Source organism: Garra rufa, chromosome 3, assembly GCF_049309525.1.
Source record: "Garra rufa chromosome 3, GarRuf1.0, whole genome shotgun sequence".
NCBI lineage: Eukaryota > Metazoa > Chordata > Actinopteri > Cypriniformes > Cyprinidae > Garra > Garra rufa.
The window spans coordinates 37,098,370-37,119,003 of NC_133363.1; positions in this window are offsets into that span (position 1 = coordinate 37,098,370).

Sequence of the window (20,634 nt, forward strand, 5' to 3'; positions counted from 1 at the left end):
AACAAGTTAATACGTTCAGATACAGAACACACGTGAACCAAAACACTAACAGGTCAAAATTACAAAAAAGGAAAGGAAACACAAAAACCACTTTAAAGGAACATGAAAAGAACAGCGATAGAAGCAACACAGGCAAAGAATATACAACTGAAATACGCAATTTGCTTGGAAAGTGGAACGGATAATATATAGAGGCATCTTAAGATGGAGCATTACTCTACATTTGATAAATATATTCCTGCAACCTGTCACTCTGCTGCCCTCCTGTGGTTCACATAACCTGCATTACACTTGCACAACACCCTACCTACTTTCACATTAAACATAGGAATCATTCCTACAAAGCACATACATAAAATACAAAGTAAGGATTTAAATATATTAATACTAGGGACGTACTTTATTTTTATTTATTTAATTAACCTGGAAATCATTTATTATGAAGAGTGGAAAAATAAGAATGACTACACAACTTTGATGTTTTGAGAAATAAAGTATCACATTAATATTTTGAGAACTGTCATATGTGAGCCCGGACTACAAAATCAGTCATAAGTGTCATTTTTTTGTAATTAAGCCTGAATAAATAAGCTTTCCATTGATATATGGTTTGTTAGGATATGACAATATTTGGCTGAGATACAACTATTTGAAAATTTGGAATCTGAGGGTGCAAAAAAATCTAAATATTGAAAAAAAAAATCACCTTTAAAGTTGTCCAAATGAAGTTCTTAGCAATGCATATTACTAATCAAAAATTACGTTTTCATATATTTACAGTAAGAAATTTACAAAATGTCTTCATGGAACATGAACTTTACTTAATATCCTAAAGATTGTTGGCTTAAAAGAAAAACCGATAATTTTGACCAATGTAATGTATTGTTGACTATTGCTAAAATATACCTGGTCCAGGGTCACATATATGGTTCAGCCCTGTCGTCTTCTTTCTCTCCGTCAGTACACCAGTCCTACTCTCCCCTGGCTGTCGTGACACTAACAGCTTGCCTGCCTCATCCACTTCCTGCGTTGGCCACCCAGTTTTCAAAAACATTTGTAAAACTGCTGCCCACCTCGACCACCAAAGACCCCAAAGCACTTCGTTCCAGGACTTTTACAGAGCACACCATGTGAGAGCGACACACATGGCAGGACACAGTCGGGGGGAGAGAGAGTGTAACATATCTCAGTAGACAACGACTTAAGTACCAAACCGCTTATGAAAACCACTAAATTCCTTTCAACTCAATATCTACTTAATATCCCACCATGTACACCTCTGGCTGTCATACTCGTGAACACGAGTTACCATTTGTTTCAGCACACAAATAATGATGAACAGCTCGTGCTAATTGCAGGTAATGTTAGTATATTGTTTCATGCCAGGTTTTATATGGAGCGTGGTAGAGCAGGTTAAACCAAGCAGGCTGGGAACAGATCAGGTATCCCTGCGTGTATACACACAGCCACAGCCGAAGCCACACACACACACAAAACTTCTCAATCTCACCTTCCAGCCATCCATGACCCTCCTACCTCCAGCCCCTCCCCTCCCACACCAGTAATCAGGTAACTCCCACATTAACTGGCAGGGAAACGGGTCATTAATATCTCACTTGTTTCCATCCCTGTTTGCTCTATATATCACTGCCTGGCCGCTCTATTCACATCCATACATTACAACTATTCTCAGAATACTTCATTGTCAGCCCATGGCAGTCTCATTACTTATTAAGATAAGAGGAGAGATGCGGCGGAGAGCTCAGCTTGCTTTAAAAGCTCTTCTTCTCCTCTACCCCTCCTCCTCCTCCCTGATTCTCTCTCACCTTTTTCCTCCTCTCATCTCTCTCTTTCTGCTCCCCTCCTTCTTTTGATTCACCCATGTTCCCCCGAACAGAAGCTTAACATACTTAAAAAAAAATTGTTCATCCAAAAAAATGAAAATTTGCTCAGCATTTACTCACCCTCATGTCGTTCCAAACCTGTATGAGTTGCTTTGAACTGTAAAACACAATAGAAGCAATTATGAAGATTGAGCTTGTACTGTTTATTCACACAATTTAGTCGCTTTGTGTTTTTTTTAAGCTTTGAAGGTTTATTCAGTGTAAGTGTAAATAGAAAAGAAATGTGTTCTTTTCATGTTTCCATAGAAGGAAGTCAGTCACACAGATTTGGAACTACATTACAGTGAGTAAATGATGGCACAATTTCAAGTAAAGTAAACAGAAAAAAATAGAGCATAATGTTTTGATGTGAGTTTAGCTCTTGAAGAGATAAACCATCCCAGACCATCCCGACCTCTCGCCCTCTAACTGGAGACTCTGAGACTGGAGCCCGCTCCTCGGCCACTCACATGCAATAAAACAGCTCATTCTCATAAAGGATGTTACAGCAAATTCATTCCCATTACAATCATTACATCACCATATTCTTTTCCATTTGGTTTTAGTGGCCATCACTGCAAAAAAATTATTGTCGTAATCAGTATTTTTATCTTGTTTCCCAAAATCTACACAGTATATATTGAAAAGCAAGATAAATACATTGATCAAGAGAAGACTTGTTTACCTGATAAATAAAACTGTGCAAAATGGGCATGTTTCTCAAATATAAGAGATAAAAAGTAGTCGGCTCATTTTAATAAATAAATATTGATTTGAGGTGAAATTATTTTATTTATCTGTCATTAAAGGTTTAAGGCAATCTTTACTACAACTGAGTTACAAGATGGGTCCAATAAACCTTACTGTTTAGTTTATTTCTCTTAGACTATTGAAAACTTGTTTCCTGAGGTAAGAAAAACTTAATTTAAAACATAAATTAATTTCAAAAATATAATAGGAGACACAGGAGACAAGTGCTGCTTGCTGATTAAGGACCTTGTGAAGAAATCCCAGAAGGTGCTCTTTGGTTGGATTTTAAACAGCTAATGCAAAAAAAAAAGAATTCAAGGCACTTCTTCTGGTCCAAAAAGTTGAAAAGCCTTTGTTTACGTTCTGGCCATCTCAATACACATTACCAATTTTAACTCTGCACACTGATGCATTTAAATTAAAACATAATTTAAGATACACTGCCTCAAAACAAAATCCCATATACTGTATATCTCATTATCAAGTCTCAATATAAAATTTGCTGCTCAAATACATTTACTTTACTTCAAAATGGTACTGATTACACAGCATGATGGCCTACTTATGATTTTTACAGAAAAACAATATAAAAAAAGATTAAAAAAAATACTTTTTTTATGCTGTTTAATAAAATTAAATTAAATATAAAAAAAATTTAATTTAATTAAATAAAAGATTCTAACCAGCCTGCTTTACTAAAATCTACATTGGATGTTAAATGCATTTAAGCACAAGATTGTAGAAATATTCACTTTGACCTAGATTAACAGCATCATGACACTATAAATACATATACGCGCACACGCAGGCCGCAGCAGAGGTCATGATAAGGTCAGGGAACTATCGTGTCTGGCATCCATTTCCTGTGTCCTGTGTCACAAACTGCTTTAATAAAGCGTTCTAGTCTCAAAGACGAGGTCATCTGGGTAAATGTGTGTGTGCTCTCTCTGATTTTATCTGCAGAAGAAGGATGGCTACATCACATACAAACTGTCACGGCGGTGTATGTGTGTGTGCTGAGTTTGCTAACTTCATGTTCTCAGTCAAGAGTATTCAAGAGAGGCCAAGAGGAGCAGTCACATGGCCTGAGATCAGACAAATCGAATGCATCACGTCAGGCTTATGGGTAGTGCTTTTTTTATTTATACCTTAAGCAGTCATTGATTTTTTTGGATAAATGTAAAGTTGCACTGTAATACATCCAAGGTGCTAGCAGTAATTTTTGTGTGTTGTTGTTTTTCTGATGTATAGCGTCATAAACCCTGTCTTATGATGATTAAAATGTTCAAAGAGCAGAACTTTTGTTTTTGTTTTGTTTTTTTGTATTTGTTTGATTCAATGAATGTAAAATCACCTCAAATACATTTTAATTAAACCTATATTTTTAATTAATAATGCTCCTTTAATTGGTTGATTGTAAATGTGCATACATGTATATGCAAATGTAAAATAGTACTTTTTTTTTGCGTAGTATACACTACATACAGTTATATTTCAACATGCTCAAACCGAGGCGTATTTACAGACGGCACAGACACATTTTAATCACAAGGCCTTATGCAATTTGATTACCACGTCATAGATCCTTAATGTCTCCAACATGGCCCTGCTAGAGCTCCAGGGCTGGGTTTAATTACAGGGGGCAGAGCCAAACCTGGTCCCCAGCACAGTGTGCCCACTCTCCGGGAGTCAAACACGTGCCATCCCCTCCTTTACTCTGTTGTTTACCAAATGCCTAACACATCATGGAACCATTTAATCTTGCTTGAGTTGCTTTTTTTAATAACTTTAGAGTATGTGAATAAGTACAAAATTATCAACAACACGGCTCCCCCCAGTGGCAACGACCTTATGAAGAGACCGAAACGCTTGATAACAGTAATTGTAGTCCATGAAGAGAGAAAACCTTAATGTTATGATACTGTATGTGCACTGTCTAACTGTATATGGGGTATTTTTTTGCCTCTCCTTTCTTTTTATTTCTATATTTAATATTATATTAATATATATATAAATATATTAATATATATATATATATGTGTGTGTGTGTGTATGTGTGTGTGTGTGTGTGTGTGTGTGTGTGTGTATTTTTATAGAGTCCAGATATACCCTGTGTTGCAGGGATCAAATGTCTCCACAAGGATAGTAAAACCTGAATTTTTTGACCTTGTGGGGATATTTTTTCCATTCCCATAAGAAAAAAAATGGTAAAAAAAAGTAGGGCTGTCCCCGAATAGTCGAAGATTCGATGCATCGATATGCGGAGCCTGATTCGACCACCGATCTCACAGTCGAATCTTCGCGGGTGAAACGAGCATCATACCATTTTGCCAATATGGGGGTGCTCAATGTCTAATTGCACACAGAACTACTGGTTTTGTACGGTTATATTAAGTTATATACAGCCTTTGATTATGATAATGCAGTAAAAACAAAAGTGAAAAGAAAGAAGCGTTCAATAAATATTTTTAACGTGTTTGTGAATAAATCCAACCACCCCTGTGAAAAATTAAATTTTCACTTTCCCTGATGCATGACGAGATGAGGACCATCTTGACGGCAGGGATGGCGGCGATCACACCGAACGCGTTTTTGCAGTTGTAGGCGCCTCTTTTGAATGGTTTTCTGTTGGCAGTGAGCGTTCTGCACGCTGTTTATGCGCCCCCGGCGCCTCGCGTTTTGCAGGAGCGCTCTGAGCGCCTGAAGTTGAAAAAAAAAAATCAACTCTGAGCGGAGAAACGCCCGACGTCATTCGCGTTCTTTTCCATTGTCCAATCGAATGAATGGAGAGGCGGGCCTTCTGTTGTGATGGCGAAAGTTTACCGTTGCTTAAAAAGTCCGGAGACTCCAAGAAATGGAGGAGAAACCTTTGGTGTCTATCGTGGGTAACCCGGAGCTGTATTATTTAGGGTTTCTGCTAATATGACAGTTTACTTAACAGCAAAAAACTAAGATTTTAGAGCGCTCGCGCTATAATCCTTTGAATTGACTGACAGGACAGCTGTTTTGGTCGTTGCTTAGCAACATAAAATAACCGCAGCACACTGCTCTTTCATTAAAAGTCACCAAAAAAGGCAGTGCTGTGCGCCTCGCGTTTTTAGAACTAAAAGACGCGTTCTGTGTTTTTATTTAAACCTAAATAAGTTTGTCTGTCAGTTGGCAGGCAGTTTTGGTCGCTTATAAAATAAAATAAAAATAGTTTTACCCTCCTGCTGACTATAGTGTCGTGCCCCTCCCAACCCATTCACACACGCACATAAGCCTAGATGATTCGACTATCGGTCGACTATAGAAAGATTCGAAAATTCTGATTCGACTATGAAAATTCATAGTCGGGGACAGCCCTAAAAAAAAGACATGCAGACAGTGTTGTTTTTGACAACCGTCTTAGATTTAGTCTTAGTCTTAGTCTTTTGGACTAAAATGCTTCTTAGTTGTAGTCAAATTTTAGTCACTTCTATATGTGATAAAAAAATAGTCGACGAAAAGTCAAAAAGGTTTTAGTCTAGTTTTAGTCGACGAAAAGTCAAAAAGGTTTTAGTCTAGTTTTAGTCAAAAAAAAGTGGAAAAAGTAGTCTTTTAACAAATTAATGTAGGTCAGTAAGTATTTTGCTGTTGGGTAGTGTCACTTATAAGTTCTGAAAATAGCAGATCTATAGTTCAACACAATGTGAGCTTCCGGATCGACTATTTTCACCAATAATTACAATAATGAAGGAATGTTTTAGAACATAAAAGACAAACAAGGATGGAATGCTAAAACGGCTTGCCATACTAGTATAGCAAAGAGTATTTAATGCCAAAACGGCTTGCCATAGCGTCAGATACTTTTTAAGTTTTAATTGGCATGCACAATAAGCAGAAATGTCATGCATTTTAAAAGTCTGACGGACCACCCACTAACATTTTCGTCTATTCTCGTCTCGTCAACGAAAACTCACAAACGTCTCGTCATGTTTTAGTCATCAACGAGCCATTTTTATCTTGTCATCGTCTCGTTATCGTCATCAAAAAAAAGTGGCGTCAACGAAATGATTTCGTCGTCGTCATCGTTGACGAAAACAACACTGCATGCAGACAACTTTTCTGTGATGGTTAGGTGTAGAAGTAGGGTTAGAGGGGATAAAATATACAGTTTGAACAGATATAATCCATTATATCTATAGAAAGTTTCTAATTAGGGTTGCACGGTATACCGGTACTACGGTAGTATCGCGATACTAAAGCTTACAAATACCCCCGGTGCCATTGCATTTTTGAAACGGTAGTATCGTCCACACAATAGTGCCGTGAGATATGTTGTAGATATGTTGAACACTGTTTAAAACGTTCATGCACGCCAGCAGAAACATTACAAGTTGATTGCCAAAATGTCTTTCTGCTGTGCGTTGTGTAGTACAGGCTGTGTATACGCTTTCTGTGCTATTCAGTGTTTCCCGACGCTTCAGTTCAGTTTGAAATGAGCAGCTGCGCGCGCACGTCGTTCTTCACGCTGCAGTTTTAGAAGAGAGGGTGTGATTCAGACCGTCTAATGTTATTTAAAAAATAGCAGCTCAAGAATCACTTATTAAACATCAAAATATTTTACTAGAAAGAATTTTCGTATTTTTATTCATTTGCCCACTTTTAGAACAAGTGTAATAATTCGTTTCTGGAAGCATCTTTGCGATCACGAAGAATGTTTTTTTTTACATTATAAATGAATACGTTTTAATATACAACCTGCTTACTTGGAAATTTTAAGATATGGCAGCAAAAATGCTTCAGCAATATGACACGAGCAAGATGTTTTTGTTTCGTTTCTGTGTTCGAATCTGAATTGGCGTTGGTTTGGGCGAATCACTGATTCACTAAGCCATTCATAAAAACGAGTCACTTGATTCACTCCTGAATGATTCAGCCGTTTTGAAAGAATCGTTTGAACGACTCAGTGATTCAATCATGAACATTGCTGCCACCTGCTGGCGGTTTTAAGTTTCCCGTCATGTTCCATTCTTTTCCAACATATTTCTATATTCAGAGTTTTGTACTTAAAATATTAATCTTATAACATTATTTATGCAATTATAAGTACAGTCTAAATGTATAAACACCACATCTAAATGTCACTCCATGAAGCTTCTGTGTAGTGCTCAGATGAGTTTTGTTTACATGATTTCATGGATAACAATAGCCAGTCATTCATTCACATTAATGAAGTATTCAGAGAAAAATCTTGCCTGTTTTCATGTACATCTTTTTATTTATGAATTTATTCATTTTGTAGCATTGAATTCTAAATTAACAGGATACTGCATGGTATCGTGATACTACTTGGTATCGTGATACTTCAGCTGGTATAGTATCGTAAGTCATTTGTATGGTATCGTGACAACCCTAGTTTCTAAAACATGACAACCCAATGTGCATGGGTCAAAGACGTTAAGATGTCCACAATCAAAATAAATTTACAAAAGTGATTTTATGTCCATAGAAAGAACATTAAATATAGGTAAAGTGTCTACTTGAAAGGTTTCAAATAAGTTTTTGGAGAAAAAAATGTTACAATATGGTTGAAATAATGTTACATTGTCATTGACTGTAACACAATACTTCTGTAAAAATTCAAACAACATGCTTATTCTGACTTTTACATAATAAAATATATAAAAGAAGCATATTGGAGGGAGAATATTGATTTTATTGTGTTTTAAATGAGTAAACAATTCTTACAAATGGGCAAAACCTAGGATAGTAGCAAATTTAAAAAAATTAGAATTACAACAAATTGTAACACTGAATGACACTTTAGTGGGTGTCTTCTGTAAATTAGGGAAAGATACTTATTTTTTGCTCAGAAAAACAAAAACAAAAATGTATTTAAATTAAACAGAAAACTTTTTTTTCTGGAAAAACAACAATTTAAAGAGGTATTGCACTGTTTTTATGCTTAAACCCTTTTTCATCTTTGACCCACATACATTTTTTTCTTACATATTTGATTGCACCAAAAAAGTATAGTTTACCCAGAAAATATCATAACTTATTTAAAAAAAAAAAAAAAAAAAAACTAGGGCTGTCAAACAAATGTGTATACTGCAGATAATTATGTATATAAATATATTTAGAAAAATGTGTGTAGTTTGGTCTTCAGCATTCTTCAGAATTTTCTCTTTATGTGTTACACGAAAGAAATAAAGAGAGGTTTGCAAGATAATAGTGAGTAAACAATGATTTTGGGTGACTATCGCTTTAAAACAATCAAAAGCAAAAATAAATAGAGTATTTGTGTTTCACTACATAAATTCCTATAGAAGTAAGAAACCTGTTATGACATAAAATATTAAAGCAGAACTTCACCACAGAGGGGTGCATTCTTCACCTCTAAAAACACACATACAACTTTCATTAAGGGAATACACAACACACATAGACTGCAGAGACAGCGTTACACTGATTTATAACATAAAGGAGTTGTTTTACTCATCCCAGTGCAAGACCAGTTCACTTTAGTCTCTAGTGGTCTTAGTGTTGTGTGTTGGTCACCATAGAGAGGTAAGGAGAAACTGCACAGGCTTACAGTGTGCTCTGATGCACATTACTCATACACTACCATTATCCTCCATCTCAACGCAGGCCATCCATCACAGCAGGCCAGGGGGCAAGCCCCAAAATTCAACATTTACTATTGGCCTGAGATAGATGTGGAAGCATTTCTGTGGCCATACATCAAACACATCAGATTTTAAAACATCCAGCTTCCAGGAAGCCAGTGTCTGGTCTGGATATTACCATTCCTGTAGTGTTATATCACTTAAGATGATTTCAGATTGTGGTTTTGGCTTCTTTACCTGATCACTTTGATTAGCTCGCTACAAATATAAAGCTTTTCACATACTAAACATACCTTTAACCAAACAGCAGGAGGTTTCTTGTATTTCAGGTAATGTGTTCCCGTGTCTGCATTCCAGACAGGCGGAATGAATGGCCTGAATCGCTGCTGACTGCCTTGTGTTTTCCAACTTCTGCATCTTCCAACACAAACACCAACAAACAGAGTGTTGTAGAGGGGCTGCACTGGAGTGTGTTGGCCACACATAAACACACACAGTGGGTATGTTTGGATGTCTTCCCTGTTCTATCATCCCATGACACACTGTCTGCACATGCCAGCACAAAGCCAAGCTAAATCAGTGCTGAGGCTGTGCTGCCACCTAGAGGCAACAGCAAGAGTGGCAAACTGAACCGGACTGAAGATGCGATGGCGAATAGGAGGGTGAAAAGAAAAAGATGGAGGGAGGGAGTGAGAGAGGCTTCCACAGCACCCCTAGGGTATGACATTCATCTCTGTCTTTTTGCCAAATTTGATTTTAAATATTTACAATGCCATAAATCTTGGCTGAAACAAATTACCCGCAAAGTGCTATTGTCTGAGAATTGGCTCGTAAGAAGGATGGCACCTTTAGAGGCTGCATCAATGTTTTATTTGGTGAAATATAAGACTATCAGGTACACAGCCGCCACACTTTCTTCCTTTAAACAGTAATGATAAAGTAAAGGCTTTAACTTTTTCACGGAGTAAATATAAACCTAAAGACCCGTAATAAACTCACTCTCCATTCTCTCATGTTACTCTTGTCGATAGTCTTGGAGGCAGCCGTTTGCATTTAGCTCACAATGACCATCACATGTAAACTGTGTGAATAATCGAACATCAGAGCTCTTCAAGTAAAACAGTGTTCAGTAACTATTATCAAATATTCAAACTGCTCATTCAAGGCAAGGCAAGGCAAGGCAAGTTTATTTATATAGCACATTTCATACACAATGGTAATTCAAAGTGCTGTACATAAGAGGAATAGCATAAAATCATAGTCATAAAAATTTAAGTACGTCACAGTCTGTCTGTGATAAGCTCTGTGAGCAGGGCTCAGCCAGGAAAGTGTCCATAAGCAGTGCTTGTTGTGGCTGCGTGGCGTTGTCAGTGTCCTTGTTGGTTGTGTTGGCCACATGATGACTCTGAAGCTGATAAGGTGTCCTGTCGTCACTTTGTCCAAGTGTGTGTGTGCCATTCATGTTGGGTGGACTCACACATTCTACTGAAGGATGCCAGAGTGAAAAATAGATATTGTCCTTAAGCACTCTGGCACCAAGTTTGTTTGGGTGAAGGCCGTCCAGTTTGAACAGTTGTCTATGGCCCCAGAAAAGATTGAAGTTGTCAATGAAGTTGATTCCTTTTAGACTGCAGGTTCTTTGTAGCCAGGTATTCAGTCCAAGCAACCGTGAAAACATGTTAGTTCCCCTTGCTGGGAGTGGTCCACTGATGAACGACTGAATTTCAAGTCTTCGAAGTGTTTCAATGAGTTCACCAAAATCCTTCTTTAGGAGTTCTGACTGCTCTTTCCGAATATCGTTCTTTCCCACATGGATGATGATTCGATTTGCAGTCTTGTGCTTCATTAGAATGTTCTGAAGTTCCTTGTTCACATCAGAGACGGTTGCTTGAGGACAGCAGCATGTAGTTGTAGTTCTGCTACTGATATTTCTGATAATGGAGTCCCCCACTATCAGAGTCCAGAGTCCTGGGGTTGTTTCCATTCAACTTGTTTTAGCAATTTTCAATAATGTTCAATAATGTTCAGCTGTTTCATGTTTCTTAAAGTTGTTTTACGAAAACAACCCCATAATGAGCAATACTGTATATCTACACCACTCTGATACATTCACATATTTGGCAGATAATTTTATTTAAGTGCTGTGATAGCATGTATCCCTAGCCAATGTCTAATTTACAGCAGTGACTGCAGAACAAGCCACTCTCTGCAACACAATCAATCTATTTTGTCACTCACAGTAGAGAACAGTCAAGTTAAAAGTGTATCAAGCAAGTTTCGAAACCAAAACTTTCAAAAGTTATGATTTGCGCATAAGACAAACACAATCTGTCTAGTAGGCTCATTTCCGTTTAATATTTTGATCTACAGGTGTTGCTTGCATACTTGTTTAGTAAACAAATATAAATTGTCCTCATGCATGAATTTCTCTACAAAATGTAAATGTTATTAATTAGGAAATTAATTAAATTATGAAATTATCTTCATCAGTTAGACAACACATGCTTCAAATACTCAAAATACAGAAATGCACTGCAAATACTCATGACGCAACCAAATACAGAAACAAGCTGCAAATACTCACAATGCAGCCAAATATAGAAACTGCAAATACGTATGCAAATACTCACAACACAACCAAATACAGAAACGTGCTGAAAATACTTGCAATGCAACTAAATACAGAAACATGCTGCTAATACTCACAACGCAAATGCAGAAACTGCAAATACTTCTGCAAATACTCACAACACAACTATATACAGAAACACAGTGCAAATTAGGGATGCACCGATCTGTATCGGCCGATCACTTGCGCGTTTTGTCAGTAAAGCCGGTTCTGTAATCAGCGGTAAATGCCATCAGGTGCGTGATTTCACGTTGAGCCATATATACTACACACAGCCGTTGTTCACTGACGAGCTGCGCACATTCACACTGATAATGAACATTGATTTGCGCAGCTCGTCGGTAAACAACGGCTGTGTGTAGTATATACGGCTCAACGTGAAATCACGCACCTGATGGCATTTACCGCTGATTACAGAACCGGCTTTACTGACAAAACGCGCAAGCATTATCAGCCGATTCGTGTCGGTGCATCCCTAGTTCAAATACTCACAATGTCAGCAAATACAGAAATGCGCTGCAAATACTCACAATGTAACCAAACACAGAAACTGCAAATACTCCTGCAAATACTCACAGTGCAACCAAATATAGGAACATGTTGCAAATACTCAAAATGTAACCAAATACAGAAACATGCTGCAAATACTCACAACGCAACTAAATACAGAAATATGTGCTGCAAATAGGCTACTCATAATGCAACGAAATACAGAAACAAGCTGCAAATACTCACAACACAACCAAAACGTGCAGCAAATACAACCAGGGCCTAAAATTAACACTCACCAAGCGCCAAATGAGAGTAAAAATCAGCGTTGGTGAGTATGGAACAGTGTCAGTTGCCAGTTGGCGGGTAAAACTTTTACGAAATATAACAATGCAATGTAGTGAAAACAACAGAACAGCCAGTTTTTAAAGCAATTTGTTGTTTCTGATGTAAGCGAATTAAATTAACTTTTCCGAAGACAAGATCACTGTGATTAGCTGTTCTGTGATAAGTGACAAGAGTGAATCTAATAATAGAATACAATAATAATAATAGAATAATAGAATAATAGAATACAAACGGGCTGATAAGGTCAGAGCAGTGTGAAGGCCAGCTTGTCCCTATACGGTTCAAATAACTTTTACCTGTGAACATATTGCTGCTTTATTTCAGAAGATTAACTTTTCCCTTCTTTATTCTTCATAACCTGAAAATGTGGCGACACATACCTGGGTTGCGCTGCCTAAACGGTGCAATGAAGTATAGTTTGAAAGGTTGCGCGTTTGGCTGTACGCATATGCTGAGACACACAAAACACACACACAATAGTTACCTAGTAAACATAGTCTTTTTTTTTTTGGCTTTGGCTTTATGATAGGACAGATCAGGCATGACAGGAAGTGAAGTGGGAGAGAGATAGGGGGCGGGACCAGGAAAGGTCCTCGAGTCGGGATTCGAACACAGGATGCTCAGAGCGCAACGGCACTGTATGTCGGTGCACTGCCCACAAGGCTATCGGCGCAGATGTAAACATAGTCTTAAATGAGTTATAAATTCTTAAATGACCATAATGAGTTGAGAGAAAATCTGACATGTGTCAGATTCGCGTCATGTGCATCAGGCTTTAAAGAGACCGCATTCTTTTAAAGTGAAACCTGCTATAGTCTGTCATTGATGTAAATCAAAGAAGAAAAGAAAAAGATAAATCACTCGACTGCTCTAGTCGCTGATTAACTTTTGTAGCTTGAATAAAGATGAATCTGTATAGTTTTTGCAAAAAGAGTTTAATTGCAAGTGTGGCAAAAAGTTAGTTTTAGGCCCTGCTCACAACACAACCAAATACAGAAATGTGCTGCAAATACTCACAACACAACCAAATACTTAAACATGCTGCAAATTCTTACAACACAACCAAATACTGATTTAGTGTTTTTCTCAGCCACTTTAAGGTTCACATTTTTTACTCTAAATGTATTCTATTATAAAATAGCTGAAATCAAAATAAACAATGAGTGAGTGTGCCCAAATTTCTGACTGGTATTGTACAAAAAATTCTTGCTTGCTGTTGTGGAACTGAGCATTCAGGGTTGGGTTATTGAATTGTTTCATGGTGTATACAGTAAATGTACCCAGTAGGCCTAAAACACACACAGGAAACAAAAACATTCTTCCTGGTGATAAACAGTTTTAATTAATCTCTTGCCAGTTAAAACATGAATAATCCTACCGTCCCCGTGCACTTTGTTTGAAGTGTGGGGGCTTGGAAAACCTCTCCTCCAGTCTCTCATTAGTTTGAGATCACTTTCCATCTCTAGTAATTGACTGGCCTCATGAGAAGGGAGATTTGAAATGCAAACGCTGGCAATCAGTCTCCCTAAGGTCAGCATTTAAGCATTTTCACAGAAGGATTCAGGATTAGTGGATTTGTCTGCCTCATTTGATAACATCCGATTGTGAGGTTTGCTGCTGTGCACAAGACGGAGGCTGTTGTGCTGAGCTTTTGCCATGTATACACCTGAGCCAACAAATGAGGTTTTTTTTTTCCCATGGATTCACTCAAATGCATCCCTGGAAAGCAACTCACATGTATGTAAGTAATGATATGTCATTACTTCCAATATTGTCTGAATACTGAAACCAATATTCAGTTTATTAAACTACACAATTAAAGCTAAAAACATCTAAACTCGCGCTAAATGGACTGTAGAAAGCTCACTGACTGCTAATAACACAACTAGATTACAAACACGTTTAAATATTCATGCGGTGTGTGGGAGGAACTGACTTTGATTTGCCTTTATTTGTGCCAAACAACACACTGGAGCTTTGCAGGACAAAAGTTATCAAAGGACATAAATTATTAATAAAAGACAAGTTACATTACACATACACCGTAATTGTCCAAGTACATAATTTACACTATTTATGCGAGACAGAGCCTACAATTAGTAAAAATTACATACACCAGACATTAAATGGACATTACATTTCTGACTTACTGTATGAATCAGTCCACTAAAGTACAACCTGCCTACAAACTTGATTTACCCAACATTTGTAATACCTGCTGACTACCACTGGGTGAAGCTGTTTGATCAGTATTCCAATGTGACATGCTGTATACACCTGAACATACACTAGAATAATGTGTATAGACTGTACAATAACTGGTATGCAGGTTTAATTTCAATACCAGAGTTAGTTTTAGCATAGTTGCATAAAATAATAGCAAATACAAAGGAACAGAATCAAAAATGGTTTATTTTTGTTATCCCAGTGTCTTTACAACAATGGTAAAACCAGAAATCTACATCAAGGGGATCAGCCTCTATAAGGCTTGTCCTCACAAGGAAAATAAATGTGCTAAATAACGTAATAAATAACATTTTAGGGGTAATTCACTGCTGGCAAGATGGTGTTGTATAAAACCTGGCTGTCTAAGTGGTTAGTAGAAACATGAAACACAATGAATTGCTGCTACACAGCTGGGGGAAAAACACCCATAATGCACTTGGCTTGATCAGACTATCCCGTTAGCAGGGATACAAAAATGCAGAGGTATGATCTGTAGTTTTCACAAAAGCCCTGGAGCAAAAGTCCACGGGATGATGTAAAACACAGACTTTGCTTATGAATAAATACTTGGTGCAGGTAACATAGAACCAAAAAACATTATTATAATACATAGTTCATTTATTTATACTACCAAAATTGTAACAATACCAAGTTAAATAAGAAATCTATTAGCTATAATATTTCATTACTTTTTCATGAACTAAAGGGATTTGCTGTTACCAGCTATACAGTAGGTCTTTGGAAATAGCCTCTGCTGGTACATGCTGTAACTACATTATTATGACAATCCAATCTCACAGGAAAACGTAACTATTTTATGAGGTGGTGACATGAATTTGTATGATATGAATCATGCCAAAAAGTAAGCGTGAAGGTCCATCTCAAAACATTTTGTCACTGGAGCATAAGCAGTATGAAAATAGCCACCAACATAGGGATGTGCACAAGTACTCGATTAATCGATTACTCGAACCCATCAGCGACGATTGAGCATGAAAATGACGATCGATTGACTCTAAAAATTTGCGGGGCTTCAGTTGCCGTTGTTTTAAAGTAACGGGAGAAGCGCATCCACTACTTCATCATTGGCACGTAGTTCAAGCTCTAATGCATTTTGTGTAGATAAATACAATTTGTAATATAACATTTACATATTTATGTATCTAGGCTATGTGATTAATTTTATATACAATGCGTCATGTATAAAAAGCGCTTCAGCTTCACCTCATGCTGTTATTTCTTTTAAATGTTTACTGTATACTGTGACGCAAACGCCCTGCCCCTTGCTTAAACTCCACCCCCGATTAATCGAGTACTCGTTTCTCAAACCTGTGGATTAATCGAAATGAAATATGATCAGAAATGAGCCATCCCTACAAAATGTAAAATATGAGGACTGCCATGAAATTATGTTGAATTATGAGCTTCTTTCTCCAGTGATGGCCAATCAAAAGTATGCATTCTGACAAAAAATAAAGAAATAAATAATAATTTCCAAGCAACACATGAACTGCAAGTTAATGGAAATACTTGCCCCCATCTGCTGCCTTTGACAAGTAATCATTCACATTATAAATGTTCCTGAAACTGAGCGCCCATGAGCAAACATGACAACATCCAGGTCTCTGGCCTGCACCAATTGACAAATTGCCATTGAGATAAATGGAAATGCTAGTAGATACAGTATGTTTCTCCTTTTTTAGACTAACAAACTAACCAAGATCATTCCTTTTAATATATATACATACCAACCTAATAAATGTAATTATAAAATGCATGAGCTGAGGGCAAATACATGAAATATGCTCTAACAAAAACCATTAAGTTAAATGCTTACACAGAAAAATATATCTTGATATCAGACCCTAATTAAACTGTTTGCTACAACTTTCCTGCATAATTAATTGACAGGAGAAAAATATGAGCATATGAGGAACAAATGGATACCACAAACACAGCCATTTTGAGTTGTGAAGAGCATTTGCACTAGATGGCACTGTTGTAGCACACCAGGAAAAGCAGCCACAGCCTATAGAGACATTGAGCTGATGTCCTCATTCAAACAACAAACATCATTATTCTAATCACAATCCCGTGCTGGGAAATAGGATGGCATGATAATTAATTGTTAGTACATAACTGTGCCAACAACAGACAGACTGATTGCTTTATTTGGTGAAAGAGGAAAAATGATAAGACATCATATGAGGCGTGTTTACGCTAGATGGAGGATTGGAGTCAGATTTTTAATGGTTTGTTTGTTTCAAGTGTATTATTTAAAGACATTAAGAATGATTGTTTTTGCGACATGTTCGCCTGATACTTGATTCGATTTTTGTTGTTTATGCACCATGTTCTGAAACGACGTACCAGCTGCGAAACAGAAAAGTGACCTGCCTTTTAATGAGCAAACAGCAACATATCAGATTGTTACAAAGTAATTTATTGGCAGAACTTGAAATGTGGTCAAATAAATAATGGAAAATGCTGATGAATAGCAGTGAACGCAGTATCGTTTCAACCATCATATTCATTCACGCACGCAAGTGCTTGCTCATTTTTATAGTCTGCCTCCATGGGCCATTTGCTAAAGGCTGTCCAGCAAAAACATTTAAGTAAAAACTCAAGGATACTTAAGAATGGTGCCACTGCAATTCCAGTGTGATCGACTGAAGAGCCATTTTTGCAACATAATTTCAGGAAGACACAGCTTCATTAAATTTTCCTATAAAATATTTGCAATAGCTCATTGGCTCTTGATGGCTATAATAAAGGATACGACTGCCTCAAATCGGAAAGCATTAGAATTAATTTTCTTAGTATTTCACAGATGGGAAATGCATTCAGAATAAAACTCTCTCTCTATTATTTCTTGGTTCCACAAAGGTGTGGATGGTTGCACACTGCTTTTGTGGAAAAATCTGCTCAAGAATATTCCTGTAAAGTAGGAATACAACAATGCTATAATTAACCATATTCTATCAATGAGCATATAACTACTTACATTTTATAGCAGAATAACAATAAAGTAGGGCTGCAACTAACGATTATTTTAATAATCGATTAATCTGTCGATTATTTTTTCGATTAATCGATGAATCGGATAAAAAAAAAAAACAAGGGATTTACAACCCTTTATTCAAAAACAGAACTAAAATCTTTAGAAAGTGCACGAACATGTTGCTCCTTGAACTGTTATAATAATAATAATAAAATAAAAATGGACTAACACAAAAAACATACACATGTATGCTTTACATCTGCCAAATATATAGACTAAATAAACTAAAATTACTATCCGTCAAGACAGCGGCTTGCTGTGGTGTACATGCTGCATTTCCCATCAAGAAGCCTCTCAAATTAAATTCCTCAGTGCGCATTAAAAAAGTCATGTAACTTTGCACGCTGGAACGGGATAACTTGACTAAATTTCTGCTACATTCATTCTGCCATGGCGGTGTTTAGTGTCCTGCCATCAGCAGCGACCAACTGGAAGAGTTCCGCATTCAAATGCACGCAAAACTGGCCTCAAAGCCCCAGCAAAAGTAATTACCATGAATGTGTCAAGGCAAAAATTAAGAAAATATTCGAATTACTTATTAATAAACTAGTATTTTCTGATTCAGTGTTGCAAAGATGAAATTGACGATCCTGCCATCTGCTCATTAATGCCTAATGCATCTTTATGGATTAGCTAATGAAAGAGTTTTGTTTTCGATTTTAATTATTTCGTTTTATAGTAAAATAATAATTTAAAGCTTTCTATAGATATTGTGTTTGTGAGGCAATTGCCTGGGTTTCGGTTAATTATTGTGAAGCGCTCCTGTTTAAACCAAATATATCAAGCATATTCTGTTTGTTTTCTTTAAGAGCACATTTTGTTGATACTGTTAGTGCACACAAACTAAGGTAGACCCTTTACAGTTCCGGCCCGGGTGGTAAATTACTCTTACCTTTATGAGCAAAAAAGAAATTCCACATTGCACTGGCGTCTCCATGCGCTGCAAAGCGCGCTTCTCTCCGCACAAACTTTGGATTTATATTGATTGAATGATTAAACTAATATTGTGATATGTTTTATGTTTTTTATATCAATGGATTTTAATTTAAATCGCGATGAATTAAGCAGGCTTTTGATCTGTCTGCCGCTGTTTGCTAGGTATAACTTTAAAAAACAAAAACTTGAATTTAACAAACAAAAAGTGTTCCAAATATATCTCTAAATTAACTTTATAAACTAAAGGAACGAAAATAAATGTAATCACTTTGCTATTAAAATCAGCAGCTGTGTAATGAGGAAGAGAAAGAGAAAAAAAGACAGTCGGACTGGAAATTCAGTCGGCCAAAAATTGATGAGCTGTCGGACATTTTTACAAGGAATGTTTGTTTAATAACCTATATAATATTCTTAGGCTACTTTCTTAATTAAATATATTATTTCTTTGATTTATTTTAGCGTTTTTAGGCTGCTTGTTAGCTGACTGAAGTGTAGGCTATATATAAAAAAACAACGTGCCACCGTCACAGCCCTATTCAAAACTGAGACGATTTCACCTCAGCAGAGCTCCTCTTTCTCCTTACGGTTGTGGTATGTTTTCGACACATTATACAGACAGACAGTGTTACAAAAACTTTAGAAGTAGTTTTCTCCATCTCCACTATCCAACGACCCGTACACCAGCTGTTTTGCGATCGAGCATTGGCTGCTGTGAAAGTACGCTAGCCAAAGTAGGCTTAAATATCAAACATGTTTGATATAAATCGGGGCAGCATATATATATAATGTAGAAACGGTGCTTTATGCTCAAATGTTCCAGTTTTGCGCATAAGTTAAATTCGCATTTTTGAATGGAAACACAGCTTATGAGGTGCCGAACTCTGCTGGCATCAGTGCGGGAGAGAGACCAAATGTGTCCACTCCGCTCTGCGCTCAATTTTTTTTAATTATATATAATAACAACCAAATGTCTCTGCGTCGCGCGACACAACGAATCGATTATGAAATTCGTTGCCAACGCTTTTAGTAATCGATTTTTATCGATTTTATCGATTCGTTGTTGCAGCCCTACAATAAAGGTGTTACGCCAGGCCAGCAGAGGGAGCACTTACCCACACTGACTGTTGCTGCTCCCTCTGCTGCCTCTATGGTAGCTTCCTGTTTGTCAGCCATAAAAGACAGACCATGCCAGACACACGGTGTGAAGTATTGTTTTGCTCTTGCGGACTCTACCGAGCGTTTTCCTTGTTCCCAGGTTTTCCTAGTTTCCTTGTTGTTTTTCCCTAGCCCTAGCCATAGTTCTGTTTTGTTTTTCAGTCTTAGCCATAGTTTCTTGTTTTCATTTCATTTGTTTACTTTGGACTGCCCTCCTGGATTTTGACCCTCGCCTGTTTTATCGGATTACACTTTTGTTTTGCCCTGGATGTTCCTGTTTGCTGGTGTTCGACCCTGTTTACCCTGACCACGATCTGTACAATAAAGCTTGCATATGGATCCACACTTCAGTCGTCCCGTTTGTAACGGAATACTTCGACAACCCGGATCCAGCAGCTTTATTCACCAGCAGTTCACCATGAACCCAGCCACTCAGATAATGCGTCTCAAACAAGGTGAGCGGTCTATTGAGGACTATGTTATGGACTTTGTCGAAATAGCCAATCAGACTTCAATGGACAATCTATGTCTGATGATATTTTTTCATGGAGGCCTTTCTGAGCC